Here is a 23,342-nt window from a genome sequence, read left to right as displayed (position 1 = left end):
ACTTTAAGAGTTATGAAATGTGTGACTGTATCACAATGCTGACGAATATTTTTTTTTGGACACTTATATTTATAGGATTTTGTTTCTACAGATTTGCAACGCTAATTCTTGACCTGTGAAATATTTCTAAATGTGACTGCAACGGTAGCAGAAACTGCTGTCGTAAATATTTCCGTACGAAAGTTAAGTGACCACCTGCACGTAATGCGTCGCCGGCACCCAGCTGTGTCAGACGCCTGGAGAAAAAGCCATTATTGCGAGCCCTTTTGAGCGGCACAGGTAGAAAAAAAAAAAAGGGGGACGTGGGACGTGTCAAACACCTGGAGAACAAGCCATTAGGGTGTGCCTTTCATCGCTAATGCGACACCCTCGTTACTTGAAAACATATGATTACTCGCACTTTGTGCTAATTACTGAAATGCTTATGAATTGATGGGAAATATTCGTACATCTGCACACCTGATTATGACAAGCGTCTTTCTATGAGAGTTGAGAGAATTTCTACTAACTTATGAAATGTCACATGACTACTGAATGATATTTTTATGCTTTGCTTTTCATAGTTGCTTATTTCATTTGACATCTGTTTTCCAGCTGTGTTGCAGCATTGCTTTTATAAAATAAAATGCATTTGCTAATGTGAACACTTTCTGTCAACAGATCTATTAAATAATTATTTTATGATCCACATTCTTTAAAAAAGGAGCACTTGGAAAGGAAAGAACAATAAGAAGGATCTAGTAACAGTAACACATAATTTTCTTTTCAAGTACATGGTAATATTTCTTTTTACAATCAGTTGTTGTGGTGCACCACTTTAATTACATAGATATTAAGATGTGAATATACATTTCCCTTATCTGCATTGTTGTTTTTACGGTAATATCTTTTTTGCTTGAGCTATGTCATGTTTTGATATAAGCTATTACATTTGCTGCTGCTAGCTTTGCCAATCTGTATTTGTTGTCATTGCTGCTTATATTAATTGTTTTATGTGCTGCTGCATTGCCTCGTCCCTTAGTTTAGCATCTGAGCTCAGTAGATTTAAGTTAGCTTAAGAGGGGGTAGACTATATAAGAAACTGACTATGGAGAATAGGTAAAGAAATGCATTGAGAAAACAGGTTTAGGTAGGATTTTCTTGGAAATAAATGTTGAGGAAAGAAATGTATGAACATATAAATACAGAAAGCATGCTTAGATAGAATTTTTTGGGTGGAAACAAAGGATGAAATAAGAGGAAAGATATATGAAGTTTTGGGTTGGACTGCAGTACCACATGTTACACTGAAAACGAACCCTGTCCTTTCCCTTTTGTCCACTGTATGTTTGTGTACCCTTGTGTATTTGTTTTCTTCCTGTCTCTGTGTACAGTTTCATAGAATTTTTTTCTCTTTTAATATTAAGCTACATTCACTATGATGAGGAATACTGTTATCCTCGAATATAATTGGCATTAATAATATGTTATTTACCTTATAAATATGCTTACACATTATTTATTCTGTTTAATGCTCATGTGTGAAGTTGATGTTTCAAAAATTATTGTGATCTTTTATGTATGTACTCATGTCATAATTCCACTGATGTATATGTTAGTTCGATTCTTTTGTAAAGCCTGTACTACAGATGTTATCTGTATTATTATGTTTTTAATGATGTATTTTGTACCTTTGTAATTGTATTCTTATGTTATAAAATTGTAATTGTCACCAGTTCGTGACATTATTAACTTGTTAGTTACATTTCACTGCACACGTTTCTGTTGGTCATAGTATGTGGACAATATGTGAGAAGTAGGGACTGTTAGTGTTTGCACGTGTGTTAATAACTCAGCAAGGGACTGGATAACAGCATTGCTGGTTCTAAGGACAATTTCAAAAACTTTGTGAGTGCACAAGTGGTGGTTTATGGACTTGCTATATTCTCTGCAAGACTCTTTGATGGTGAATGTGCACCTGCACAATCGCAACAGATGGCTGCTGGCCATCTCTACAAGGACTACAGTGGGTCTGCATCTCTGGTGGCCCACCAATACCATTACCTCTACAAGGACTACAGTGGGTCTGCACCTCTGGTGGCCCACCAATACCATTATCTCTACAAGGACTACAGTGGGTCTGCATCTCTGGTGGCCCACCAATACCATTACCTCTACAAGGACTACAGTGGGTCTGCACCTCTGGTGGCCCACCAATACCATTATCTCTACAAGGACTACAGTGGGTCTGCATCTATGATGACCTACCAACGCCATTATTTCTACAAGGACTGCAGTGGGTCTGCACCTCTGGTGGCCCACCAATACCACAATCTCTACCAGGACTCCAGTGGGTCTGCTCTGTGATGACCTACCTACCAATATTCTTCCAAACTTCGAATGACTCTGCTGTGGGTTTGCTCTGTTGTGGCCCATTACCTGTCTGCATGTCGAGAGTCAGCACTGTCTTTCCATTGGAAGGACAACACTACTTCTTCAAGACTGCATGGAAATCCACTACTTCTATGTGCATTTTCTTTTACTGCTTGGACTTTGAGAAAAACTCTGCATTTTTACTGTGATGAACAATGTGGACTGTCTTTATGGACTGTGAGAAATTTTGATCTTTTGACCAACATAATATTAATAAGTGTGTGCATTTTATATCTTTGTTACTGTAATTGTGAAAAATTTTTGTCAAATCTGTATTGGCCAGTGCCCAACACCATTTGTCAAAATTTTTGTGGGGAGCATGGGGGCTATGTAAGTAGGCTGTTTATGTTTTCTCTATGTAAGTAGGCTGTTTATGTTTTCTCTATGTAAGTAGGCTGTTTAGGTTTTCTCTATGTAAGTAGGCTGTTTAGGTTTTTTATTGGTAACGCCACCTCTGTATGACAATCACTGGCTGTGCTGTGTGCAGTCTGTGTCTGCTTTGCATTGTTGTAATACTCGCCATTGTAGTGTTAGGCAGCTGGCTGTGAACAGCGCGTAGCGTTGCGCAGTTGGAGGTGAGCCGCCAGCAGTGGTGGATGTGGGGAGAGAGATGGCGGAGTTTTGAAATTTGTCATGAACTGATATATATATTATGACTTGTGATGATATCAAGGTAAATACATTGTTTGTTCTCTATTAATATCTTTCATTTGCTAACTATCCCTATCAGTAGTTAGTGCCTTCAGTAGTTTGAATCTTTTATTTAGCTGGCAGTAGTGGCGCTCGCTGTATTGCAGTAGCTTGAGCAGCGAAGATTTTTGTGAGGTAAGTGATTTGTGAAAGGTATAGTTTAATGTTTGTCAGGGCCATTCTTTAGTAGGGAGTTTTGAAAGTCAGATTGCGTTGCGCTAAAAATATTGTGTGTCAGGTTAAGCACAGTCCTGTAAAATTGTTCAAAGGGGACGTTTCAAGTTGTTCACGCCAAACGTAAGACAGTGTTGTGTTTTGACGTTGAGTGCCTCCCCTAAACCCGCTTGCATGTTTTGATAGATAATTTCAGGCAAGCCAACAACAGTGTGGAAGAGGACAATACGATCGCCGCTGGATTATCAGGTACGTGGTGTGGACAGGGCGCACGGTCCAGAAGCGGTAACTAGTTTAAGGGTCCCCCACCCCCATTTCTACACCCGGGCGTGTTACACATGGACCCAACAAGTTACTGGAAGTCCCTTACAGAAATATTGAGCCACGCTGACTCTAGAGCCGTCCATAATTTCGAAAGTGCTGCCGGTGCAGGATTTTGTGCACCAACTGACTCTTAGTTACGTCACATAAATTTTCGATGCGATTCATGTCGGGAGATTTGGATGGCAGAATCACTAACTCGAGTTATCCACAAAGTTCTTCAAACCAATCGCCAACAACTGTCGCCCGGTTACATGGCGTATTGTGTGTCGTCCGTAAATATTCCATCGTTGTTTTGGGAAGCGAAGTCCGTGAACGCCTGTAAATGGTCTCCAAGTAGCCGAACATAACCATTTCCAGTCAGTGATCGGTTCAGTTGGACCACAGGACTCAGTCCATTCCACGTAAACACAGGCCGCACCATTATGGAGCCACTATCAGCTTGCACACTGCCTTGTTGACAGTTTAGGTCCATGGCTTCGTGGGGTCTGCACCACACTCGAGGCCTATCATCAGGTCTTAACAACTGAAACTGGGAATGACCTGAACAGGCCACGGTGTTTCCAGTCGTTTAGTGTTCTGGTGTCCAATCTCACTAGCGTCGGTCGTCTGCTGCCACAGGCCACTAACGGCAAATTTCGCCGCTCTGTCCTAAACCAATTCCTAATTAAATGTGAGCTGAGAGTACCGCAGTGCAACTGTAAAATCGTGTGGGAAAATTTGGCGTTGAAAATTAGGCGCCAGATCTACTTGGTACAAAATGATAAACCGGACAACAGCGAATAACTCCATGTCCTACTCCATCCAGTTACTACCGTCGGCCGTATGTGAAAACTGTAGTTCGGAGGAAACAGTCGAACATCGTTCTGAGTTCCCGAAATCTGTCGAGGTATGGCACACAGCAAAGGATATGATTCGATTGATCAATAGAACGGACATACAGAGTACACATGATGATTCTCGAATGCAAACCGCTTCCCAAAGCAAAGAAACACGCAGCAACTTGGATCATGGCACAAAAAATTCATATGATTTTTGGTTTCACACTAACGGACAACTGGCATACGTACGAGATGAATATGAGAAATTAAGTCATCCTAAATACAGGATTACGTAAGTGAATTTTCTCAAGATTGGAATCTGCAAAGCTTATGATAGTATTTTGACATGAAACATCACGCAAAAAAAGACACGTAATGTGAATTCTACGAAAGTGTCATCTAAGAAGTAACTCAATGGCCAGATTCTTGCAGATTTCCGTACTAAAGAGTGAAATGTGAAAGTGTTGTATATAATTGTTTTTCAAATGAGCTTTTTCTGTTATTACATAAAACTGCTAAATGCTAAATACATATCTTAGAAAAAGATACGCTCATCGTACGTCCCACATTGATTCATGTGGCTATTTCACACTGCGTTGCTTGTCTGTTAGCACTGACAACTACACGCAAATGCCGCTGCTCTCGGTCGTTAAGTGAAGGCCGTTGGCCATCCCGTTGTCCGTGGTGAGAGGTAACGCCTGAAATTCGGTATTCTTGTCACACTCTTGGCACTGTGGATATCGGCATATTGAATTCGCTGGTAATTTCCGACATCGAATGTCGCATGCGTCTATCTCCACCTTCCATTCCGCGTTCAAAGTCTAATAATTCCCGTCTTGCAACTACAATCTCGTGGAAAACCTGTTCACATGAGTAACCTCAGTATAAATGATAGCTCCGCCAATACACTGCCGTTTTGTACCTTGTATACGCGATAGTACCACCATCTGTATATGTGTATCCCATGACTTTTGTCACCTCAGCGTATTGTCGTGTCCTGACATAGGTCGGAGAGGGAGAAAAGTGGTTACTAGTCAGTCTGCGCTCCCGAACGATACAGAACAGAAGACAGAAGGACAATTCACAGTGAAGGCATTTGATTGTTTTCTTCTATCTGAGCCAACACTGGTACAGGCATTTACTAGAAATGCAGGTGGTGAGACTTGGTAGGGAACTCGTTGTGGAGACTCTGGGACAAACAGGGTTTTGAAATAGTTGTTTATTCCAGACAGGACTAACTAATACACTAGAGGCTAGTTCTAGGGTTAGAAAAAGCATGAATAACACTGTTACAACAGAAACCAGTGCAGAAGTCCCGGGAGTGGATGCTAACCACAGTAGCAAACACTAGCAGCATCTTAAGGCAACAACTTCGTTGCAAAACAAAACATACTGAATGTGATAATATTCGCTGAGGCACTCCAAGTGAGAGAGAGCAGACTTACGCGGATCTGGACCGAGGCTGGAGTCGACGGACGCGGATTCGGCGCCCAGATCGTCTGACTGAGAACTCTGCCAAAATGCGGAATCTGGGGGTTTTAAAGAGTCGCATGGGGGCACTGTTTTTCCCACTTAAAGCCACCCAGCCAATCACGCAGGTCTCTGGCAGGCGCCTGCCAATCACGGTTTAGTTAGGTCCCCTCTACTGCTCCTAAGGCGGGGATGTTAATGCAGTTGCACTAAGTCCGTATTTGGTATCAAGATTGTTCTGCTGAAAGCTAAACGTAATTGCTCTGCCAAATAAGGCTTGCAACATTATTTTTATACGTCATTTAGCCCCGCCCCTCGGGCTCCCCGGAGTAGGGACTGTCGGGTCAACAGTTTTTGGCGTTTTCGCTCTCTTTCTAACCCTTGCGAGCCTACTGACGTTGCTGTTCTCAGGACTGGTATCAAGCTGGCTTTGTACGCTACTGAGCACCTGTTGGTTACAAAGTTCTATGGTGACAACCTACCACAGCGCCTAGACGACATATGAAGTTACATGTTAATTCCTTGAAGAGTAATTAACGCCCTGGGACCGCGTCTGGGGGCTTCTGCATTTTCGCAAGGCTCTCCCCGTACGGTTTACTTCATGTAACAATATCTCTCCTAGTTTCGTCTGCCCTCAGCATCGTTTCTGCTTCCGCGCCTCACAGCTTGAAGATAACACTACAGTAGCAAGGAATAATCAATATATTACAGTATACTTCCTTTACCACGTCATGCACCCGCAAGATCGCTACGTGAAATTCATTCCCGCGGTGGGCAGTGGTTGTAATGCTATTGAGCCATCCCTATACGTAGCTGGAGTGATAGTAGGCATAGTTGAGGTAATGAGAGGTTTGTAGAAGTTTTTCAGTTGAGGAGGCACTACATGTGCCTGTATCGAATATAGCTAGTCGAATACATATAATTTCATGACTCTCCATTTCAAAATTCGTGGTGTTTACAATCCAACCATATACAAAGTGCGTTATTTTCAGTCAGTAAGGGTTACATCTGCAAGGGCCGCGGAGTGATAAAGTAAGTGGTACGTATTCTACTGATGCTTGATCGACGCTAGCTCGGGGTTTAGTACGTACAAGTAAGTTCTTAGTCCAAACAGCAGTTAAGTGCAAGGAACGTTCTACAGATCAATTCTACAGTGGTACCAGCACAGCCTACGGGTAAAGCGGTAGGGCAGACTTATGACCAAGCACGAAGATGCATCACAACCTTTACCGTTGCAAATTTTCTCTTGTTCGTGCTTCCAGACTAACCTTCCCGTGTACAGTTCTGTAAATACTTTTGCTTGATGTTGGAACCACTCTACACTCGGGTTTCCATTTCTTGAGATGAGGTCTTTCTCAGCCTGTTCAGGTTTATGATTTCACATGAGACTCATCATTAAGATCCAGAAAATCCTCCCCAGCACGCTGAACAGTCATTGCCGTAAGATTAAGACGTTAGGGGTGCAATTTCTAAGCCTGTTTTGTACGACAGTAGCAGACCAGTTTAGTTTTAAGATACTCTGTTCCCCATTCTCTTTGAGTGGAGTGATAAGGCTCAAAGCTGACGTCTATTGACTATTTACGTTGAGTGGCATTAATTTTTTTGCAGGAAATTTATACATTTTTTAAAAATTGTATCCAGAATTTCACAAAACTGTGTCACAACTTAGATTTCTTCGTGTATGTTTGTGCTTCGTTTTAGGAACGTCATTTATAGTTCAACAGCAAAATTTACTCACGTATTTCCACGAATGTTTAGTTTCCAATGAGAGTCTCCCAGTCTGATGTCAAACACAATTCAAGTCAAAACCATAATTTTCAATGTAGAGAGAAAATAACAACAACTTTGCATGGGTCTAAGAGGCTGGTTCCGGACTCTTCTGATGAATTCTGCAGTACGGTGCAACGACAATACCATTTTTGTTAGTATTTGATACGAGTTGATAATTCTTATTACGATTGCTTAACTAAATAGAATACAAATGGCAAATATGTTGTCTAATACGAGTACGGTCTATATGGCGAAACTCGTTACACAGTGAGGCATTAATTCATCAAGTTTGCTGCGCTAAGCTTATGATAATGCCTAGTTCAGAAGCTTGTAAATTAAATTCTTCGTTGCGACTGCGAAAGTACTAGCTACCATCATTGTTAGAATTTACAGGTCAAATATCGTTTCAGGGAACTACAATTAAAAAAATTCAGGATAAACTGGCTCCAAAATTTCAACTGAGTATTTAGTAGCACTTTTCAAGAGATGGTAGGCTTTAAAATGTCATTAAGACTGATACCTAAAGGGCACATGATTTAATTTTTGTTAACGCAGAGTGAGCATGAAAGAACAAGTACAGTACATGAATAACAAGTACAGTACATCAGAAATTCTGAATAGAGACAACGGTCAAAAAGGAAACACAAATACGATTTTAAACAATACATATTTTTAAGTTCATATTTTTACTGCTTCCAACATCAGTGGAGACATCGTCCAAGGAGCCACTAGTTGCCCAACGGGGCAAAACCGCGCTGTTAGACACACCGAGACACGCTTGCAACCCAGACTGGCTTTCGTGCCCACGCCTCCGAACGTCTGTCACTTTATGGCTCCGCGACGGTGCATTTGCCGACAAAGGCGTGCGTGGAAAATTTTGCTCGATTCGACGCCCCTACTCTGCTCTGACCTTACTGTCAGACTGCTTTTGTCCAGCCAGAGCACAAAGAAAACCGGCTGCCAAAGTAGAGGCCCGCGTTTGAGGCTTCGCTTATGATACAGCTGTATAGAACGTTGTGCAGGTGATGTTCTGGCACAACAATACGCATAGTGAGCTGTCTGGCAGCGCAGTTAAGGTAACGACTACATTTCGTACCGTATGAATTGTGTATCATCGAGATAAAAACTCATTACAAATTATTCATGGCTAGTTACTTTCGATAGTAAATGTTAAGACATATAAAAGTTTTCTTTAATTTTTTATTTTTATGTTGTTGCTCTTCTTTCTTTCCGTGCTTTATCAGAAAATTGGTAAGCTATTCCACTTTACCCAAGAGACGATTTGTTTGTTTTATTTTTTCCAGAAACGTTTCAGCACTGTTTGTGCTATCATCAGCAGGATACTTTTATTTTCCAAATTGAAAATTGTTGTAACGCAGTTACATTTGAATTTCCATCAAAAGTTATATATATAAACATGAAGAAGAGATAACTAGGCATGCGTTTTGCATTTGCATATGTAGTTAATTGCAATGTCAGCTAACTGTGAGGGCTGTTCGGAAAGTAAGGAACGATAGGTCGCGAAATGGAAACCACAGTGAAAATCAAAACTGTTTTATTTGCAACAGTTAGCTACAACTTCCAGCTACTTATCTCTGTAGTCCCCGATCCGACTTAGACGTTTGTCGTAGCGTTGTACCAACTTACCAATACAATCGTTATAGAAGGCAGCAGCCAGTGCTTTCCGCCAATTCTCTATGCTGGACTACAGCTCGTTGTCTGTGCCAAAATGTTTTCTTCACAGGCAGCAGTTCATGTGAGCAGAGATGAAACTCAGAGGGAGACAGTTACGGGCTGTATTGTGGGTAATCAAACATTTCCAACTGAAAACGATGCAGGACAATCTTCATTGCCCCTGCAGAATGCGGCTGAGAATAATTGTCTTGAAGAAGAAAACGCACGACAGTTATTTAATGTTGGTTGTATAGCTTCAGGCGAAATTTCTCACCAGGCTCTCCTACTTGGCGCGAGACACCAATGTTCTAGGTACCTCTATGTGCTCCCTGTGTGCTCAGAACTAAAAAGAATGACTAACGCGATCGACAGGCATACTAGAGGCACTGCCCAACACTTGTGGTTCCCATTTCGCGACCGATCGTTCCTCACTTTCCGATTAACCCTCGTAGTATACGGAATACTGAATGTTTTATTGAAGCGAAATGATAACGGTAAATTATAATAGAAACTTACGAGTTGTGATAAAGTAAATAAAAATGCCAGTGAAACTGTCAGAACTTCCGATACACAGAACACACGTGCCCTGACACATCGTAAATACTGGGACTGAAGGCTAAAACTCGTAAGTAACAAGGAACTCGGGTTTCCATATGGAATAGAGAAGAAACAGAAAATAGAAACCATTTGGTTTGTTGTGTAGATAGTGGGCTGTATTATAACAAATTTCAGGCTGAAAAATAAAAATCTACCTGTGATGATAGCACAAATCGTGCTGTAACGTGTTTGTGAAAAGTAAAACAAACAATACGTTGCCTAAGGCGGAACATAACAACAAAAGCTTTTTCTTCTTTTTTAATTTGCTATGGGATGTCCTTTGATTGAATGTAATTGTCGATGCATATCACACTTTACTTCATTTCTTGGTTCTCCTCGGAAAAAAATCACACCGTATGCTTCTTTTCCACTACATGAAGATAGGACCACACAGTGAGAAAACGGGGCCAGCCTATGCTGTGGTGTTGAATAGCGACATACGGTGATCGGACGCCACCCGCTGTGTTCCGGCGTAGCGCGAGCAAACCCACATTCAACGCCACGGGCAGTCAAAAAGGCGGCGATTTGCCGTAAGTGGGAACCGTAGCGAGTGAAACAGCACAGCTCGTGAAATGTATCTGACAGTGGAGCCGTCGTCACTCGACGAGGCAGCTAACTTTGATGTGGACGCGGGCGCGAGGTCCAACGTCATAAGAGATGGCGCAGTCGGCACACAGGACGAGCTGGCTAACGTGATTCTGCGCTCTCCAACGGCAGCTGTCGTCTGTATTTGGCTCGCAAACCACACAGATTGTTCACGAAAATGGACGTGCGCAAATTTCTACGTTAGCCCCATCAAAACGAGCATTTACTCCCTGTCCACGTGCTATTCATGTTTTTCTCTCTGTAGTATACAAAAATAAAAACTTCAAAATCCATGAACATGTGATGGAAAGATACATGTCCAGTAAGTAAGGACATCAGCTTATAAAAGTTCACAAAATCCAACAAATTTACTTCTGGGATAGGAGTACACTTATATCTAAATAACAGGAAATATTACAGATATTATTAATATTAATTTAATAAGAAAGTCCCACAACCTTTAAGATAGCTCGAAGATGGAAAAAAAGTTAACGCAGCAGGACTCGAACCCACTACCCTGCATTCCATAACGTGTTTCTCCTTCCAACTAGACTGGAGTGAATGTATTTTATGTAACGGTCTTATATAGGCTTTAACCTCTGAATTGTTGTTAATAGACATTTAATTATAACAAATCCTACCAAAACAACACGCTTTTTAAGAATCTTCAATATACCATTGCCTTACAATTGTGTACTTTCATAACACGAAAATGACTAAATATGAAAACTCTTCAGTCACCTGTATGACGATTCCGTTTTTTATTACAAAAAAATCTTACCAATAACGATTCATTTCCGCGAGATTCCTTGTGCTGGTGCTTACAAATAGCATATATTCACAAGGGCCGCGTGGACTGGCCGCGTGGTTTGAGGCGCCATGTTACGGACTGCGCGGCCCCTCCCGCCGGAGGTTCGAGTCCTCCCTCGGGTATGGGTGTGTGCGTGTTGTTCTCAGCATAGGTTAGTTTAAGTAGTGTGTAAGTCTAGGGACCAATGACCTCAGCAGTTTGGGCCCGTACATATTCACCCATATTATTCTCACGGTGTAAATTATAGCATGAAATAGACCAACTACAGGCTTCAAGTGGACACGAGAAATACAGTATGGGGTCTCGCTCTCGCCAGTTCTGCTTATGATGTACGGAACGCTCTTGCTTCTTATTGGCTCTACGTGGCCCGTTGCCGAAATGTCGCAGAACGTATTCTGTGTTTCGCCTTACGAAATGGCTCGTCAACGTGAAATAGCAGGAAGTGACGTCACAAAACTCGTGAAGTGCTACGGCAGCGTTCGATAATTCGTCCCGTGTGACGACAGCTTACGATAGGAACTGGAGGCTTACGAATTCTGACTACTCGACCTCCCTCGAGTTGGACACGAACTGCAGGCTGGGAAGAAGACACGGCGAGCGACAGAATGTATTCGCTACTCGTGTCGGTATCGACTTGGCCACCGAGAGTAATAAATGGGAGGAATGCGAAAACTGCCGAGTTGGCACGAACTGCATGTGCGGGAGAGGACTAGCGAGTAACGAAACGTTTTGTGACAATCCGAGTCCGCTGAGGCGGCGAATTTGAGGAAAACGAAAGTACCGGCTGGACCCTTGTTGCGTACGAACTAGGTGCAGGGTAGGAAATACGTGGGTGACGAAGTGTTTCAGGCACTAACGAAACGTTGGTTCTAGTCTTGTCACTTATTCGTTAGTCACAAGGGGGGTTACTGAGTGTTTTTCCGTTTTCGATTTTATTCATACACATAGTATTCGAAGCTTAGCGCTCAGAAATCGGATTCCTAAAGCAGTACGACTAAAGCCGTGCGGGATTAGCCGAGCGGTCTGGGCGCTGCAGTCATGGACTGTGCGGCTGGTCCCGGCGGAGGTTCGAATCCTCCCTCGGGCATGGGTGTGTGTGTTTGTCCTTAGGATAATTTAGGTTAAGTAGTGTGTAAGCTTAGAGACTGATGACCTTAGCAGTTAAGTCCCATAAGATTTCACACACATTTGAACATTTGAGTACGACTAAAGTAAACAAAGAGGCTTTGAGGATCAGAACAGTTACCACTCCTGTTACGAATAATACACCATCTGTTAAATCTAATGACCTGAGAGCGTAATAGCTCCGTCGATAATATAAAAGCCTTGCAGTCTTAACGTCGATGGTTCAGATCTTGCTAACATATTTTTTTTTGGTCATCAGTCTACTGACTGGTTTGATGCGGCCGTCACGAATTCCTTTCCTGTGCTAACCTCTTTATCTCAGAGTAGCACTTGCAACCTACGTCATAATTATTTGCTTGACGTATTCTACCTCTCTGTCTTCCTCTGTAGTTTTTGCCCTCTACAGCTCCCTCTAGTACCATGGAAGTCATTCCCTCATGTCTTAGCAGATGTCCTATCATCCTGTCCCTTCTCCGTATCAGTGTTTTCCACATATTCCTTTCCTCTCCGATTCTGTGTAGAACCTCCTCATTTCTTACCTTATCAGTCCACCTAATTTTCAACATTCGTCTATAGCACCACATCTCAAATGCTTCGATTCTCTTCTGTTCCGGTTTTCCCACAGTCCATGTTTCACTACCATACAATGCTGTACTCCAGACGTACATCCTCAGAAATTTCTTCCTTAAATTAAGGCCGGTATTTGATATTAGTACACTTCTCTTGGCCAGAAATGCCTTTTTTGCCATAGCGAGTCCGCTTTTGATGTCCTCTTTGCTCCGTCCGTCATTGGTTATTTTACTGCCTAGGTAGCTGAATTCCTTAACTTCGCTGCCTTCGTGACCATCAATCCTGATGTTAAGTTTCTCGCTGTTCTCATTTCTACTACTTCTCATTACCTTCGTCTTTCTCCGATTTACTCTCAAACCATACTGTGTACTCATTAGACTGTTCATTCCGTTCAGCAGATTATTTAATTCCTCTTCACTTTCGCTCAGGATAGCAATGTCATCAGCGAATCGTATCATTGATATCCTTTCACCTTGTATTTTAATTCCACTCCTGAACCTTTCTTTTATTTCCATCATTGCTTCCTAGATGTACAGATTGAAGAGTAGGGGCGAAAGACTACAGCCTTGTCTTACACCCTTCTTAATACGAGCACTTCGTTCTTGATCGTCCACTCTTATTATTCCCTCTTGGTTGTTGTACATATTGTATATGACCCGTCTCTCCCTATAGCTTACCCCTACTTTTTTCAGAATCTCGAACAGCTTGCACCATTTTACATTGTCGAACGCTTTTTCCAGGTTTAAATCCTATGAAAGTGTCTTGATTTTTCTTAAGCCTTTCTTCCATTATTAGCCGTAACGTCAGAATTGCCTCTCTCGTCCCTTTACTTTTCCTAAAGCCAAACTGATCTTCACCTTGCGCATTCTCAATTTTCTTTTCCATTCTTCTGTATATTATTCTTGTAAGCAGCTTCGATGCATGAGCTGTTAAGCTGATTGTGCGATAATTCTCGCGCTTGTCAGCTCTTGCCATCTTCGGAATTGTGTGGATGATGCTTTTCCGAAAGTCAGATGGTATATCGCCAGATTCATATATTCTACACACCAACGTGAATAGTCGTTTTGTTGCCACTTCCCCCAATGATTTTAGAAATTCTGATGGAATGTTATCTATCCCTTCTGCCTTATTTGACCGTAAGTCCTCCAAAGCTCTTTTAAATTCCCATTCTAGTACTGGATCCCCTATCTCTTCTAAATCGACTCCTGTTTCTTCTTCTTGTCCTTCCGACAATCATATCATTTTCGATGTCTTCACATTTTTCCTGCAGCCATTTCGTCTTAGCTTCCCTGCACTTCCTATTTATTTCATTCCTCAGCGACTTGTATTTCTGTATTCCTGATTTGCCCGGAATATGTTTGTACTTCCTCCTTTCATCAATCAACTGAAGTATTTCTTCTGTTACCCATGGTTTCTTCGCAGCTACCTTCTTTGTACCTATGTTCTCCTTCCCAACTTCTGTGATGGCCCTTTTTAGAGATGTCCACTCCTCTTCAACTGTACTGCCTACTGCGCTATTCCTTATTGCTGTATCTTGCTAGTAGCAACGTTTTTTCACATTTTGGTACAAAAATCCGAAACATCAAATAGCAAATGAAATGCTTATTATTCTTGTAGAGATTGCACTATATTATTGACCTATATATTTTTCAATTTAACAATGTTTCGTTTCGCAAGACTGTCTACAATTGTAAGCTACGCGGGCGTGCTAAAAGGCAATGCCTCCGAATGTCTTACGTGAAAACTCTTAAAGCTTTTTAAATAAAACAAACGTTATTAATATTTTGCATCTTGATCCTCCATGTCTATATATTTATATCTCAACACAGTTGCACTGGCGACGCAAATTTCTCCCAACGTCAGTGAGGAATGTTTAAGGTTCTTTACGGAGCCACAAAACTTCTACTTGCACCGCTTCACCACTGTCAAAGTGAAATCCTCGAAGGTGTTCTTTAAGTTTTCTAAACAGCTGAAAATCGGTTAGAGCCAAGCAGGGACTGTCTGGAGGATAATCGGGGACAGTGAACACAATACGTCGTACTGCTGCGGATGTCGCGACGCTCAAGTGTGGACTGGCATTGTCCTGCTGGAGGGGACGGCGCTCCAAGTCTGCACGAACCCTTCGTATTCGGCACTCAATTACAGCTCGCTGCTTCTCATGCATCGACATAATTACACTCTACAGTTCGAAGCCCTCTACCAACAGAGAGCTGCGAATATGTAAGCAACAAGAATAAAAATATACAATGTTAATAACGTTTCTTTTTTTTTTTTCAAAAAGCTTTAACAGTTTTCACATGAAAGATTCAGAAGCATATTATTTATTATCCTGTTGTGGTCTTCAGTCCGAAAACTGTTTTGGTGCAGCTCTCCATGCTACTCTATCCTATGCAAGCCTCTTCATTTCCGAATAATTACTGCAACCTACATCCTCTTGAATCTGCTTGCTGAATTCATCTCTTGATGTCTACGGTTTTAACCCCCCAAACTTAATTCCAGTACTAAATTGGTGATCCCTTGACGTTTCAGAATGTGTCCTACCAACCGACCCCTTCGTATGGTCAGGTTGCGCACTAATTTCGTTTCTCCCCAACGCTATTCAGTACCTCTTCATTTATTACCTGATCCACCCATCCAGCCTCCAGCGTTCTTCTATAGCACCACTTTTTGAAAGCTTCTGTTCTCTTACTGCCTAAATTGTTTATCGAACATCTTGCAGTTCCGTACATGGCTCCATTCCATACCAATACTTTCAGCAAAAGACTTCCTAACACTTAAATCTATTTTTGAAGTTAACAAATTCCTCTTCTTCAGAAACGCTTTTTTCGTCATTTCCAATCTACAGTTTATATCCGCTCTGCTTTGGCAATAATCAGTTCTTTCGCTGCCCAGGTAATAAAACACTTCTACTACTTTAAGTGTCTCGTTTTCTAATCCTAATTTCCTTAGCGTCATATTATTATATGAACAGTTATTAAGAATGAAAACACGTTATTTTTATTAAAGCATAAGTTTCAGTATTTCCTAGCTACTTGTTCAACTGATAATAAATATACGTAAGTTAAAGAAAAGTAATAACACAACTAATGTGCCGGCCGCGGTGGCCGAGCGGTTCTAGGCGCGCAGTCCGGAACCGCGCGACTGCTACGGTCGCAGGTTCGAATCCTGCCTCGGGCATGGATGTGTGTGATGTCCTTAGGTTAGTTAGGTTTAAGTAGTTCTGAGTTCTAGGGGACTGATGACCACAGTAGTTAAGTCCCATAGTGCTCAGAGCCATTTTTTGAACAACTAATGAGATCGAGCTGTCTAACATGTGTGAGACTGGTTCTGCTCAGTCTTCCTACCACAGTTGAGCAAGGACGCTCTGCGAATATTTTAGGAATTTGCTGTTGAAACTACGACCTGCAAAGTAGGAAGACATAAAGCTCACCATGCAGAGCTCAGAAAAGTGCAGCAGTACGGACAGTCATGTATTTAGACATTGATCTCAATGTCGGTTCCACTACACTACCTGTAAAGGAAACGTTATCGCTAACAGAAATTAGTGTACAGATTCAGGCGTAACTTTATGATAGCAGAAAATGAAATCTTAGATTTTCGTTATTCAGATTTATATTTTACTCTCAGTATGACTTTATGACGTATCAATCATAACGAAATTTTCACTCTGCAGCGGATTGTGCGCTGATATGAAACTTCCTGGCAGTTTAAAACTGTATGCCGGACCAAGACTCGAATTTGGGACCTTTGCCTTTCGCCAGTAAGTGCTTTACCATCTGAGCTACCCAATCACGACTCACGACCCCTCCTTATAGCTTCAATTCCGCCAGTACCTCGTTCCCTACCGTCCAAATTTCACAGAAGCTCTCCTGCGAAACCTACAGAACTACCACACCTGGAAGAAAGGATATTGCGAATACATGGCTTTGACAAAGCCAGGGGGATGTTTCCAGAATGAAATTTTCAGTCTGCAGGGGAGTGTGCGCCGATATGAATCAGGAGTGCTAGTGCTGAAGGGTTCGCAGGGGAGCTTCTGTGAAGTTTGGAAGGTAGGAGACGAGGTACTGGCAGAAGCAAAGCTATGAGGACGGGGCGTGAGTCGTGCTTGGGAAGCTCAGATGGTAGAGCACTTACCCCTGAGAGGCAAAGGTCCCGAGTTCGAGTCTCGGTCCGGCACGCAGTTTTAATCTGCCAGGAAGTTTCACATCAATCTTAATTTTAATACTAAGAGGATGGTAAAATATTGATATAGGGTGTTCACAACTGTGAAGCGAATTTTGTAACTATTCTAAGGTTCTTTAATAGTAAGATGGTCGATGACCATGTCTAGGGGTAGATAACATACAAAAAAATTAAATACTGTCGGGGCCAGAGATATCAATTACGCTCAAATGCACAATGAAAATACCCAAAAATGAATGGGCGTTGGTGAAGAGCAATTAAAAAGAAGCACACAGTTAAAACAATTCAATAACTTCAGGGTATGAAGCACTCTACAGTGGCTGATCAATACTTTTCGTTAGATCGGATGTTGTTGCTGTGGTCTTCAGTCCTGAGACTGGTTTGATGCAGCTCTCCACGCTACCCTATCCTGTGCAAGCTGCTTCATCTCCCAGTACCTACTGCAACCTACATCCTTCTGAATCTGCTTAATGTATTCATCTCTTGGTCTCCCTCTACGATTTTTACCCTCCACGCTGCCCTCCAATACTAAACTGGTGATCCCTTGATGCCTCAGAACATGTCCTACCAACCGAGCCCTTCTTCTAGTAAGTTGTGCCACAAACTTCTCTTATCCCCAATCCTATTCAATACTTCCTCATTAGTTATGTGATCTACCCATCTAATCTTCAGCATTATTCTGTAGCACCACATTTCGAAAGCTTCTATTCTCTTCTTGTCCAAACTATTTATGGTCCATGTTTCACTTCCATACATGGCTACACTCCATACAAATATTTTCAAAAACGACTTCCTGACACGTAAACCTATACTGGATGTTAACAAATTTCTCTTCTTCAGAAATGCTTTCCTTGTCATTGCCATTGCCTCTCTACTTCGACCACCATCAGTTATTTTGCTCCCCAAATAGCAAAACTCCTTTACTACTTTAAGTTTCTCATTTACTAATCTAATTCCCTCAGCATCACCCGACTTAATTCGACTACATTCCATTATCCTCGTTTTACTTTTGTTGATGTTCATCTTATATCCTCCTTTCAAGACGCTATCCATTCCGTTCAACTGCTCTTCCAAGTCTGAGGGTATTTCGCCTGTCTCATACATCTTGCTCACCAGATGGTACAGTTTTGTCAGGACTGGCGCTCCCAAGGCCGTCAGTAGTTCTAATGGAATGTTGTCTACTCCCGGGGCCTTGTTTCAACTCAGGTCCTCCAGTGCTCTGTCAATCTCTTCACGCAGTATCATATCTCCCATTTCATCTTCATTCTCTTCCATTTCCATAATATTGTCCTCAAGTACATCGCCCTTGTATAGACCCTCTATGTACTCCCTCCACCTTTGTGCTTTTCCTTCTTTGCTTACTGGGTTTCCATCTGAGCTCTTGATATTCATACAAGTGGTTCACTTTTCTCCAAATGTCTCTTTAATTTTCCTGTAGGCAGTATCTATCTTACCCCTAGTGAGATAAGCCTCTACATCCTTACATTTGTCCTCTAGCCATCCCTGCTTAGCCATTTTGCACTTCCTGTCGATCTCATTTTTGAGACGTTTGTATTCCTTTTTGCCTGCTTCATTAACTGCGCTTTTATATTTTCTCCTTTCATCAATTAAATTCAATATTTCTTCTGTTACCCAAGGATTTCTACTAGCCCTCGTCTTTTTACCTACTTGATCCTCCGCTGCCTTCACTACTTCATCCCTCAAAGCTACCCATTCTTCTCCTACTGTATTTCTTTCCCCCATTCCTGTCAATTGTTCCCTTATGCTCTCCCTGAAACTCTGTACAACCTCTGGTTTAGTCAGTTCATCCAGGTCCCATATCCTTAAATTCCCACCTTTTTGCAGTTTCGCGTGTTTTCCTTTCAATTCAGCCCGACAGTTGTGAGTATGTTTAACAGCAGGTCATGGGTGAATATAGGAGGAAAATAGGACAGACTGAGAAGACCACGGTTCTAAGTGTCAATTGGAGCCGGCCATTGTGGCCGAGCGGTTCTAGGCGCTGCAGCCAGGTTCGAATCCTGCCTAGGGCATGGATGTGTGTGATGTCCTTAGGTTAGTTAGGTTTACGTAATTCTAAGTTCTAGAGGACTGATGACCATTTGTCAACTGAATATCACTAGCTGGCGTAGCGCGAGCGCGTGTTTACCTTTCGTTGGCGGCGGCAGCGGCTGCTGTTGGCACGGGTTGTGAACTCGACTGTTAAACACCAATCTGACGTATTTCCTACGTCTTCGGCGAAGCCGAGACTCCTAGTTGTCCCCTAGCTAATTGTCACGGTACACGCTATTTAGCTGGAATAGCACATACGTTGTTGCCCTCAAATCGCTCACAAGCGTTAACTGTCAATGCTCGGTGCAGTTCTCTGTACTAGGAGATTAACCTTACGAGGCAAGACGAGCCTGTGAACAAGTGTTCATATAATTACTCTCGCAATCATCTCTGCGCGGCGATAGTCGCCTTTCTGAAACACTCGACGAACTGCTGCACGAGAAAAAGAGCGAATTTTTCATTTTACAATTTGCCTATATCAAAGCTTGTTGCCACGCGTTTTGTTGCTGGCCAACCAGAGCGTTCGTACTTGCTATAACTTCACCCACTAGAGTTTCTGTAGCCTGTTACAGGCGTCGTTTCGTTTGTAGGGCAGAGTTTAACTTCTTCTACGTAGTACTGAGATAGCCGGCCGTGGTGGCCGATTGGTTCTAGGCGATTCAATCCGGAACCGCGCGACTGCTACGGTCGCAGGTGCGAATCTTGCCTCGGGGATGGATGTGTGTGATGTCCATAGGTTCGTTAGGTTTAAGTAGTTCTAAATTCTAGGGGACTGATGACCTCAGATGTTAAGTCCCATAGTGCTCAGAGCCATTTTTAGTACCGAGATAAACAGCTTCTTTTCACGCGGGTTCTTACCCAGGTGGACACAGTGAGTCACCAGTGTTTTTGAGTTGGATTTCTCTGGACGTTCATCTACGATTTTTAGCCACGTTCCTGGAGAAATGCTTTCGAAAGGGTCAACGTTAAAAGCTGGGACAAGGGCGGCTTTTGCTGCTGGCTGTCTGCTCAGTGGCTCTGGCGTCCCAGTGTCTCCGCTGGATGCCCCGGTGTGAAGGTTTCGGCCTACATGGGACGGGCGTTGCCGCCGTAAAATTCTCCTTCGCTCAGAACTGTGTCTCCTAGCTCAGGTCTGGGACATTACTTGCGTACAATCACTAGTGTGGGTGTTAGTGGTTTATGTTCACGAAAAGCTGGCTTGTTTATTCGATCTACATACCAATAAAATCTGTGCAGTTTCACGTAACTATGTCATATGACATATCGATTTAACTGGAATTGTTTGAGGAATTCGATGTAAGGTGTGTTATTTGTTTGAAACATTACGGCTGGTCACTTTACGATTACGAAACCTTTACACCACATTCCTTTATTATTACGGCTGGTCACTTTACGATTTTCGGGGTGCACTCAGCCTCGTGATGCCAATTGAGGAGCTACTCGACCGAATAGTAGCGGCTCCGGTCAAAGAAAAACATCATAACGACCAGGAGAGCGGTGTACTGACCACACGCCCCTCCTATCCGCATCCTCACCTGAGGATGACACGGCGGTCGGATGGTCCCGATGGGCCACTTGTGGCCTGAAGACGGAGTGCTGTACTTTACGATTACGAAACCTTTACACCACAATCCTTTTTTTAAATTTTCGTTACAGCCTTCTATGGGCTACCTTTACACAACTTCCCTCACTTTCTAAAGTTCTCTTCCTTCCTCTTTCGCAAGTACTCCTTTATCCGTTGGCTCATTCGTGCACGTTCTTCTGCCGAGAATCCTGTGTTCTTCCTCGTTTTCTCCTCGAAGAAATCCTTCACCTGTGCAACCTTTTTCCGAAAGATCTGCCTGTTCACAATTTCTTCTGCCGTGATCCAGCATTTTTCTAGATCCCAGTGCACTTCTTTCGCCCATGGAACTTGTGTCTTTCTGTTCTCCTGGAAGAGAAGAATCTTGTTTGCGAGCCTCTCTGATTCCATTGTTTTAATATGTCCATAGAAAGACAGTCTTCTTTTCTTCATTGTGGGGGTGATATTTTCAAATCGTTGATAAAGTTCTTGATTTGATCTTAGGCGGAATGTAAATTTGATTTTTTCTCGGCCCAAGAACCTTTCTAAGTAACTTCCTTCCTTTATTTTCCAAGTCTGAAAGTCTCTTCCTGGCTATTGTCTCAGATGCATACAAACATTCAGATTTGAAAACTGTGCTGTAGTGTCGGAATTTGGCCTGGTATGAGAGTGATTTAGATTTGTACGTGTTCTGACACAATCTGAATGTTATTTCCATTTTTCTTGCCCGTCCTTCAATTGCTGCCTTTTCATTGTTGTTTGGAGTCAAAATCTCTCCTAGGTACTTGAACTTCTGAACTTTTTTGATGTCGCCATACTTTGTCGTCATTGCCCACACTGAATCCGTGGCATTTATGTTCATATACTGTGTCTCCTCAAAAGATATTTACAATCCTGCTTTCACTGCTGTTTCCTCGAGGACTTCAGTCTGTTTAGCTGCAATTTGCAGATTCTCTGCAAAAAACACTATATCATCTGCAAACGCGAGGCATTCAAATGTAAGCCCAGACTGTTTGCTGCCTAGCTTGATTCCGTTTGGAAAGTTGAACTGACTCATTTCTCTTCGCCATTCCCTGATAACTGTCTCCTTGTCTCAAACCTATTTTGATTTCAAAGGGCTCTGACAGTTCTCCTCAAAGTTTAATTTGTGATCGGGTGTTTGTTAGTGTTTGCCGAATAAGCCTCGTTGTCTTATCATCTATCTCATTATTTCAGTACTTCTATTAATGTGTCTCTATCTACGGAGTCGTACGCCTTTTAAAGTCCGCAAATGTCATGATCACTTTCTTATCCGCTGCAAGTGTCTGTTTTGATTAAGGTTTTGATGGAGAAGATCTGCTCTGCACACAATCTTCCTATCCTAAGGCCGGCTTGATATTCACCTAGTTGTTGATTCATGCGTTGTTCTATGGAAAGGATCTTGTATGCTACTGGTAGAAGTGATATTCCAAGCTTCAGAACGTTTCCGTAAGGCATCTTCACTTTCATTATCCCACCATGGACATTTCTTTTTCTTAGCAAGGAAAATAGTTTATTTGGCTGCTTCCTGAATCTTCTGAGCCATTTTGTGCCACTCGTTGGAGTTTAACGTGTCAAGTTCATGCTGATACTTCACAACTATTTCTTCACTGATTGTTCAGTTCTTCAATTCCGTACTTCTGTATTCTGAGGGTCTTCCTTCTCCGATTGCCAGCGATTGGTTCCAGTTTGACCCTTGCCAGATAATCGTCAGAATCAAAAGTATCACCTTTCTGCACTTTGACGTTCATTATTCCCTTCGGACTAGTGGTCGCCACGTGATCAATCTGAAATTCTCCTTACATGGGATTGGGTGATCGCCATATTTTTATCTGCTTTGGAACCCTCTTAAACTGGGTGGACATAATTTTTTTCCTTTTTGTTATTTTACATTTTTTCCTTCATTTAAAAGTGTGAAAAGTTTCATCATTTTGCGTGTCGGCTTTCCTTAAGGGCCATGCAGATCTCCATCTGTATCATTCAACTTTTAGTCCACAAATCGTCGAAGCGACTGCCGAGGAAGCGCCCTATCCTGGGATCCAATCTGTCTCGTGGATTTACGACGAGGGCTGATTAGCTGGACAGCCTGGATCTTATTTTTAGGCGGTTTTCCACATCCAAGTAGGCGAAAACCGGTCTGGTAGCCAGATGCCGCCTCAGGGACACATTACACAAATACCTAAAAACGTTATTATGCTTGAACGTGAGCTTTATATTACACACAGGTAGAGGGGGTACACAGATTTATTTCTGAGGACAGTGATGGCATTGGGAAGAGAATCCGATAGCCAAATGTTACTACACTACTGGCCATTAGAATTGCTACACCACGAAGATGACGTGCTACAGACGCGAAATTTAACCGACAGGAACAAAATGCTGTGGTATGCAAATGATTAGCTTTACAGAGCATTCACACAAGGTTGGCGCTGGTGGCGACACCTACAACGTTTTGACATGAGGAAAGTTTCCAACCGTTTTCTCATACACAAACAGCAGTTGACTGGCGTTG

General features: G+C 42.3%; 1 non-coding gene across 1 annotated transcript; it reads right to left on the bottom strand.

Moving 5' to 3' along the window:
* Positions 1–22,737: 22,737 nt before the first annotated feature.
* Positions 22,738–22,843, bottom strand: LOC126482882 (U6 spliceosomal RNA). Its single transcript, XR_007587720.1, has one exon. It is a non-coding gene; the product is annotated as a U6 spliceosomal RNA (small nuclear RNA).
* Positions 22,844–23,342: the final 499 nt, after the last annotated feature.

The sequence above is a fragment of the Schistocerca serialis genome, chromosome 5, assembly GCF_023864345.2.
Source record: "Schistocerca serialis cubense isolate TAMUIC-IGC-003099 chromosome 5, iqSchSeri2.2, whole genome shotgun sequence".
NCBI lineage: Eukaryota > Metazoa > Arthropoda > Insecta > Orthoptera > Acrididae > Schistocerca > Schistocerca serialis.
The sequence above is the reverse complement of the archived record's forward strand: the minus strand, read 5'-3'. Positions and strand labels throughout refer to the sequence as shown.